Source organism: Coregonus lavaretus (genome assembly GCF_964263955.1).
Source record: "Coregonus lavaretus genome assembly, chromosome: 21".
NCBI lineage: Eukaryota > Metazoa > Chordata > Actinopteri > Salmoniformes > Salmonidae > Coregonus > Coregonus lavaretus.
Genome location: NC_140008.1, coordinates 48,120,758 through 48,128,938, shown reverse-complemented (window position 1 = coordinate 48,128,938; position 8,181 = coordinate 48,120,758). Strand labels below are relative to the sequence as shown.

Sequence of the window (8,181 nt, the reverse complement as noted above, 5' to 3'; positions counted from 1 at the left end):
CATAAGAAAATGTGGAAAAAGGGAAGGGTCTGAATACTTTCCGAATGCACTGTATATTTTAGAGAGAGTTTCCTGTATTCAATAGATATTATATTGTTTCTCTTTTAGCCATGTAAAAATGTATCTTCTTTTTTTATGATCTGGTAAGCCATTACAATTGCAACTGGCTATACTTATTTCCCCACTTACCATAATGATACCCAAGTTTCAATTATACTTACCACAACCAATGTTTGTAAACTTGCAATTAAAAAGCACCATGATGATTAAGTGTCCATATAGCTGTACCATCATATTTGCACTGTTAAGCATACTGTAGCTGCAACTGTGTAAACCTCCAATTGTCCTAATATTCCACCCACTAAAACCTCCCCCCTTATCTTGGTCTATTGTCACTAAGACCATCAGACCATCTCCCTGACTCATGATGCACCTTTGCTTCCTAAGGCAAACCCTTGGCCGCCAATTGGCGTAAGCCAGAGGGAAATATGGGCAGTCCCATGATAACATAACTACTGCCACCCTTCACTCACACATTCAAAGCCCCATAGATCTACTACATATCCATGAGAGTGTTCTTTAAGAGAACTAACCAAATAAAATGATAAAAATAATAATAATAACAATAATAGATAATACTAATAGAAATAATAACAGCACAATATTATAGATTCATGCTCATATTTAGAAAGTCGTAGCCAAGGCTATAATCATGTCAGCCCAGCCTGCTCAGTTCATTGGATCCAACTGTTTGAAAAAAAATTTGGACAAAAATAAAGACAAAAAGCTCTATAAATATTGCAAGACCAGTTCTTTATGTCCATTACATGCAAGACATATTTCATGTAGTCCTCATTATATCCTGTTTTATTCCGACAAAAAGGAAGAAGGAGAAAGGAACATAGATTCTAAAGGCCGCTAATGACTGCCAGTAAAAATGTGTCTTAGGCATCACACTACTCATAAAGGAATACATACGTTTAACTTACAATCAACCCTGACACGGCCATGGCACAATAGCAAAGAAGATATGCAGTATTGACAATCCAGCATGAGTAAACCTGTAAAACCAACCCTCTCTCCACCCATACACATTTTGTTTTTATCCCAGGGTCGTTGCTCTATCCCTCGGCTGTTTTACACCTAGGCCTATATCATTAGGTTCAAGAATATAAAAGGTTGTGTAAATAGCTCATATAGAAATATATAATATACTTATTGCTTAGAGAAGTGCTTCCATAAGCCAGTTATTGGTGGCTCTACCATTAACTTAATTTGTTTAACCCAGTGTTAACCAGCCCGCCACAAACGAATAGAGACAACAACCCTGTTGACCATACCCAGTCCATTTTCCGGTGTGTATCCTTTACATTTTTAATATTGAGATTTAAAAAAATTATGTAAAAAGATAATGACACCAATATATTTTAGGATCGTATAGGCCTACTCCAGTAGAGAACCTAAGCAGGTTTTTAATTCTATAATCCTTTATTCTAGCCCTACATTCGGCAAACATGCAGTGGGAGGCGTGGATCCACATGTCTCGTCCGGGGTACTTAACTGCAGTCTGGGTGACCAGTACCATCTGGAACGGCCCTTTCCACCTGGGTTTCAGTGGTTCTTTCCCTCGATCGTGTCCTCTCACCATTACCCAGTCCCCTGGCTGGAGCTCATAATGCGGTTTCTCGTCAGGTGTGCTGCAGAGACCTGTGAGTGAACAGCTTAGATGCAGTCAGTTAAGGCTACACAACACTTTATCATAGTATCTAGCAAATGCAGATTCAGGATTGCACATGGAGGGGATGCTGGGGTTCTCATAGGCCATAGCCATGAGAACCTTGTGTGGGCTAAGTCCAGTTTCCTGCAACAGGCATTTGGCCACTATCTTTGCTTCTCATTTGTTGTGGGGAAAGCTTCAATATATATATATACAGTGGGGAAAAAAAGTATTTAGTCAGCCACCAATTGTGCAAGTTCTCCCACTTAAAAAGATGAGATAGGCCTGTAATGTCCATCATAGGTACACATCAACTATGACAGACAAATTTAGATTTTTTTTTCAGGAAAATCACATTGTAGGATTTTTAATGAATTTATTTGCAAATTATGGTGGAAAATAAGTATTTGGTCACCTACAAACAAGCAAGATTTCTGGCTCTCACAGACCTGTAACTTCTTCTTTAAGAGGCTCCTCTGTCCTCCCCTCGTTACATGTATTAATGGCACCTGTTTGAACTTGTTATCAGTATAAAAGACACCTGTCCACAACCTCAAACAGTCAAACAGTTTTTCTGCAAAGGGACAAGGACGACTGATCCGTGTAAAGTAAAGAATGAATGGGGCCATGTATCGTGAGATTTTGAGTGAAAACCTCCTTCCATCAGCAAGGGCATTGAAGATGAAACGTGGCTGGGTCTTTCAGCATGACAATGATCCCAAACACACCACCCGGGCAACGAAGGAGTGGCTTCGTAAGAAGCATTTCAAGGTCCTGGAGTGGCCTAGCCAGTCTCCAGATCTCAACCCCATAAAAAATCTTTGGAGGGAGTTGAAAGTCCGTGTTGCCCAGCAACAGCCCCAAAACATCACTGCTCTTGAGGAGATCTGCATGGAGGAATGGGCCAAAATACCAGCAACAGTGTGTGAAAACCTTGTGAAGACTTACAGAAAACGTTTGACCTGTGTCATTGCCAACAAAGGGTATATAACAAAGTATTGAGAAACTTTTGTTATTGACCAAATACTTATTTTCCACCATAATTTGCAAATAAATTCATTAAAAATCCTATAATGTGATTTTCTGGAATTTTTTTCCTCATTTTGTCTGTCATAGTTGACGTGTACCTATGATGAAAATTACAGGCCTCTCTCATCTTTTTAAGTGGGAGAACTTGCACAATTGGTGGCTGACTAAATATTTCCCCCCCCCACTGTATATACCCCACGAGACATGCAGCTGTAATTGCTGCAAATGTTGGCTCTACAAAGTATTGACTTTGGGGGGGCTGAACAGTTTTTTTGTCTTATTTCTTGTTTGTTTCACAATACAAACTATTTTGCATCTTCAAAGTGGAAGGCATATTGTGTAAATAAAATTATACAAACCCCCCAAAAATCAATTTTAATTCCAGGTTGTAAGGCAACAAAATAGGAAAAATGCCAAGGGGGGTGAATACTTTCGCATAGGGCTTTAAGCAAGCAAGAAACTGATATCCGTTTTACCCCATTTTTACCAGCATGCCATTTGTGTAACCAGAGGCGACAAAACTCTAGACCACTTTTACTCCACACACAGAAACGCATACGAAGCTCTCCCCCGCCCACCGTTTAGCAAATCTAATCATAACTCTATCCTCCTGATTCCTGCTTACAAGCAAAAACTCAAACAGGAAGTACCAGTGATGCGCTCAATATGGAAGTGGTCTGATGAAGAAGATGCTAAACTACAGGAATGTTTCGCTAGCACAGACTGGAATATGTTCCTGGATTCATCCAATAACATTGAGGAGTTTACCACATCAGTCACTGGCTTCATTAAGAAGAGCATCGACGACATCGTCCCCACAGTGACCGTACGTACATATCTCAACCAGAAGCCATGGATTACAGGCAATATCTGCACTGAGCTAAAGGCTACAGCTTTCAAGGAGCGGGACACTAATACCGACGCTTAGAAGAAATCTCACTACGACCTCAGATGACCCCCTAAACAGGCAAAGTGTCAATATAGGACTAAGATCGAATCCTACTACGTCTTCTCTGACACTCGTCGGATGTGGCAGGGCTTGCAAACTATCACGGATTACAAAGGAAAACCAAGCCACGAGCTGACCAGTGAAGCAAGCGTATCAGATGAGCTAAATACCTTCTATGCTCGCTTCAAGGCAAGCAACACAAAACCATGCATGAGCGCACCAGCTGTTCCGGATGACTGTGTGATCCCATTCCCCTTGCCGACGTGAGTAAGACCTTTAAACAGGTTAACATTCACAAGGCCAGACAGATTACCAGGACGCATACTCAGAGCATGCACTGACCAGCTGGCAAGTGTCTTCACTGACATTTTCAACCCCTCCCTGACCCAGTCTGTAATACCTACATGTTTCAAGCAGACCACCATAGTCCCTGTGCCCAAGAATGCCATGGTAATCTATTTAAATGGCTATCGCCCCATAGCACTCACATCTGTAGCCATTAAATGCTTTGAAAGGCTGGTCATGGCTCACATCAACACCATCATTCCAGACACCCTGGAAACACTCCAATTCATATACCGCCCCAACAGATCCACAGACAACGCTATCTCTATTGCACTTCACACCATACTCTCCCATCTGGATAAGAGGAACATCTATGTGAGAATGCTGTTTATTGACTATATCTCAGTATTCAACTCCATGGTGCCCTCCAAGCTCATCACTAATCTCAGGACCCTGGGAATAAAAACACCTCTCTCTGCAACTGGATTCCTCATGGGCCACCCCCAGGTGTTGATGGTAGGCAACAACAAATCCGCCATGCTGACCCTCAACATGGGGGCCCCTCAGGGGTGCATGCTTAGGCCCCTCCTGTACTCCCTGTTCACACATGACTGCGTGGCCGCGCAAACTGAATTTCAACCACAAAAACCAGGGAGGTTTTCCAATGCCTCGCAAAGAAGGGCACCTATTGGTAGATAGATATTTTTTTTTAAAGCAGACATTGAATATCCCGTTGAGCACGGTGAAGTTATTAATTATACTTTGGATGGTGTATCAATACACCCAGTCACTACAAAGATACTGCCGTCCTTCCTTACTCAGTTGGCGCAGAGAAAGGAAACCACTCAGGGATTTCACCATGAGGCCGACTTTAAAACAGTTACAGAGTTTAATGGCATATTTTCACTTTGTAGTTATGGGGTGTTATGTGTAGATGGGTGAGAATAAAACATATATTTAGTCAATTTTGAATACAGGCTGTAACACAACAAAATGTGGAATAAGTCAAGGAGGTATGAATACTTTCTGAAGGCACTATATTACCTCAACTCCTCATACCCCTGCACATTGACTCGGTGCCGGTACTCCTTGTATATAGCCTCGTTATTGTTATTTATTGTGTTACTATTTATGTTCTTGTGTGCAAATCTTCATACTTTTTAACTCCGCGTTGTTGGGAAAAGTAAGCATTTCATGGTAAAGTCTGCACCTGTATTCGGCGCATGTGACAAATAACATTTGATTTATACATTTCGATTAATCTGTTTTGTAACTGCTCTGGGGAAAATTATGGTTTATGGTTTGACTACTGGCTCGAGATTTTGTTTTCGAATGTTGATGACAAGGTATATTATTATTATGTTTATGCATCTATATATATATGCTAAATGATGTAAATGTATATATATATATATATATATACATATATATATATATATATATATATATATATATATGTGTGTGTGTGTGTGTGTGTTTTTGTGCATGTGTGCTTGTTGCTGGTTAAGAGAATGCAAAGCTACCATCAAGGCAAAGGGTGGCTATTTGAAGAATCTCAAATGTAAAATATATTTTGATTTGTTTAACACTCTCTTGGTTACTACATGATTCCATATGTGTTATTTCATACTTTTTATGTCTTCACTATTATTCTACAATGTAGAAAATAGTAAAAATAAAAAACCCTTGAATGAGTAGGTGTTCTAAACTTTTGACCAGTAGTATATGTTTGTGTAAATATGTCCAGTGGAAGAACACATGAGTTTAAACTTATACTCACCTTCCATGTGTTCTTATCAAAGTAAACCTCCTGGAGACCATGGCTAGGGGCATAGAGAGACAGGCCCTGAAATTTCTGTCTGATCTGGATGTGCCATCCACAAGCAAGAAGAGGACAATCATTGTGAGTTTTTGTGAAATGAATTGAAAGAATTCCAACACTGTTTAAGTTACAATGCATCGCAACTGTCTGCCAAAGACGAGTCTGCGTTTCAAAATGCATTCCCATGGCTTAGCATTTCGGAATGCTCCACAGTATTTTGGACAATTGTAAACAAAAAGCATACTGTATATTTGCTGAACTCACATGTCAGAGATTTTCACATTGATGTGGTTTTGTTCATAAAGGTTATCCTTCTACAGCAGAACCATGAATTTGAGCTCTGGGGTGCAATCCTGAGCCAAAACTTGCTAGCAAGAGAGAGGCATCTCGTTTTTGTACCTCCTGTTGTTGAATGTGGTCAATTTGTCTCTGACCATGCTGCATTCAGCTGGAGTCAAGAAAATTATGGATCATAACCCCATTTATTACACAGTTTGCCCCCATATTGTAACTATTATATTTCTCTCTTCTCACCTGTGCTGGCTTTGGAAAACATGTAGTAGATCTGGTCAGCGACATTCAGCTCTTTAGCAGTAGCTCCAATGGGTAGAGCAATAGGGAGAGCCATGGCCTGTTTGCGCACTGTCCTCTGCAACAATTGTATATTTAAATCAGAGACCGAAGAGAAAAGAGTGAACTTCAGTTAAAAAAAAAGTAGGGCTAAGTCAACTAGCCTTTGGTATTTTCAGAATGACATTCAGGGTTCTCTCAGATACAACATCCACAGTCAATTTGATTTGCTTAACACGGTTCTTTGCGCTTGCCTGGCTCATTCCTGCATAGAGAGAAGCACTAGGGAGGTAGTCAGCCAACCTGAATTGTGAACCAAAACATTTCAAATGCATTTTAATTTATTGTATTGACTTACAATATAAATACTTAGTTGAGCACTATTTCATACAGTTTAGTAAATACTAGTGCAAAGTAAAGCCTAGAAATGTGTCTTTATAATGAAGTGAGTAACTGTACTTCTTTGCTTAGCGCTTCAGGCCATGGGGAAGTTTTTCCCATGTCAGGGTCACACAGAATGCAGGGTCTGGTCCCACAAGACCAGTCTTGGCTGTGATTTCAGTCTCAAATTCCTGGCACTCTACTCCCCGGGCATACTTAGCCTGAGACAGAAACAAAATGATGTGTTTATTTTATTATGTTGGTTATGACCTCAAGCAGTACAGACTGAAGCACTGTGACATTACAGTACAGTGGCATTGGAAACATGGCCTTACCATAACTTTGTGGTTGCTCAGAAGAACACCGTCAGCACAAATTCTCCAGTTGTCATTTGGCGCAAAGTTAGACAGGATGATATGCAGTCTAGAGGTAGCTTTGTCCAAGTAAGCAGCAATCTGGTATCCCTGCATGTCATTGTCAGCTCTTACTGCACGGATGAGGATGGTCATGGCTGGGGCAACGCTGGGGCAACAGCATTGCCAAGGTACAGTGAGGGAAAATAGTATTTGATCCCCTGCTGATTTTGTACATTTGCCCACAGACAAAGAAATGATCAGTCTATAATTTTAATGGTAGGTGTATTTGAACATTGAGAGACAGAATAACAACAACAAAAAATCCAGAAAAAAGCATGTCAAAAATGTTATAAATTGATTTGCATTTTAATGAGGGAAATAAGTATTTGACCCCTCTGCAAAATATGACTTAGTACTTGGTGGCAAAACCCTTGTTGGCAATCACAGACATCAGACATTTCTTATAGTTGGCCACCAGGTTTGCACACATCTCAAGAGGGATTTTGTCCCACTCCTCTTTGCAGATCTTCTCCAAGTCATTAAGGTTTCGAGGCTGACGTTTGGCAACTCGAACCTTCAGCTCCCTCCACAGATGTTCTATGGGATTAAGGTCTGGAGACTGGCTAGGCCACTCCAGGACCTTAATGTGCTTCTTCTTGAGCCACTCCTTTGTTGCATTGGCTGTGTGTTTTGGGTCATTGTCATGCTGGAATACCCATCCACGACCCATTTTCAATGCCCTGGCTGAGGGAAGGAGGTTCTCACCCAAGATTTGACGGTATATGGCCCCGTCCATCGTCCCTTTGATACGGTGAAGTTGTCCTGTCCCCTTAGCAGAAAAACACCCCCAAAGCATAATGTTTCCACCTCTATGTGTGACGGTGGGGATAGTGTTCTTGGAGTAATAGGCAACATTCCTCCTCCTCCAAACACGGCGAGTTGAGTTGATGCCAAAGAGCTCGATTTTGGTCTCATCTGACCACAACACTTTCATCCAGTTCTACTCTGAATCATTCAGATGTTCATTGGCAAACTTCAGACAGGCATGTATATGTGCTTTCTTGAGCAGGGG

The 8,181-nt window shown here is 40.9% G+C and overlaps 1 long non-coding RNA gene across 1 annotated transcript; it reads right to left on the bottom strand.

Moving 5' to 3' along the window:
• Positions 1–802: 802 nt before the first annotated feature.
• On the bottom strand, positions 803–6,448 carry LOC311149096. Its single transcript, XR_014615006.1, has 4 exons — positions 6,337–6,448; positions 6,067–6,250; positions 5,761–5,844; positions 803–1,707 (listed from the first exon to the last, which is right to left on the bottom strand). It is a non-coding gene; the product is annotated as an uncharacterized lncRNA (long non-coding RNA).
• Between the last annotated feature and the right edge of the window lie 1,733 nt (positions 6,449–8,181).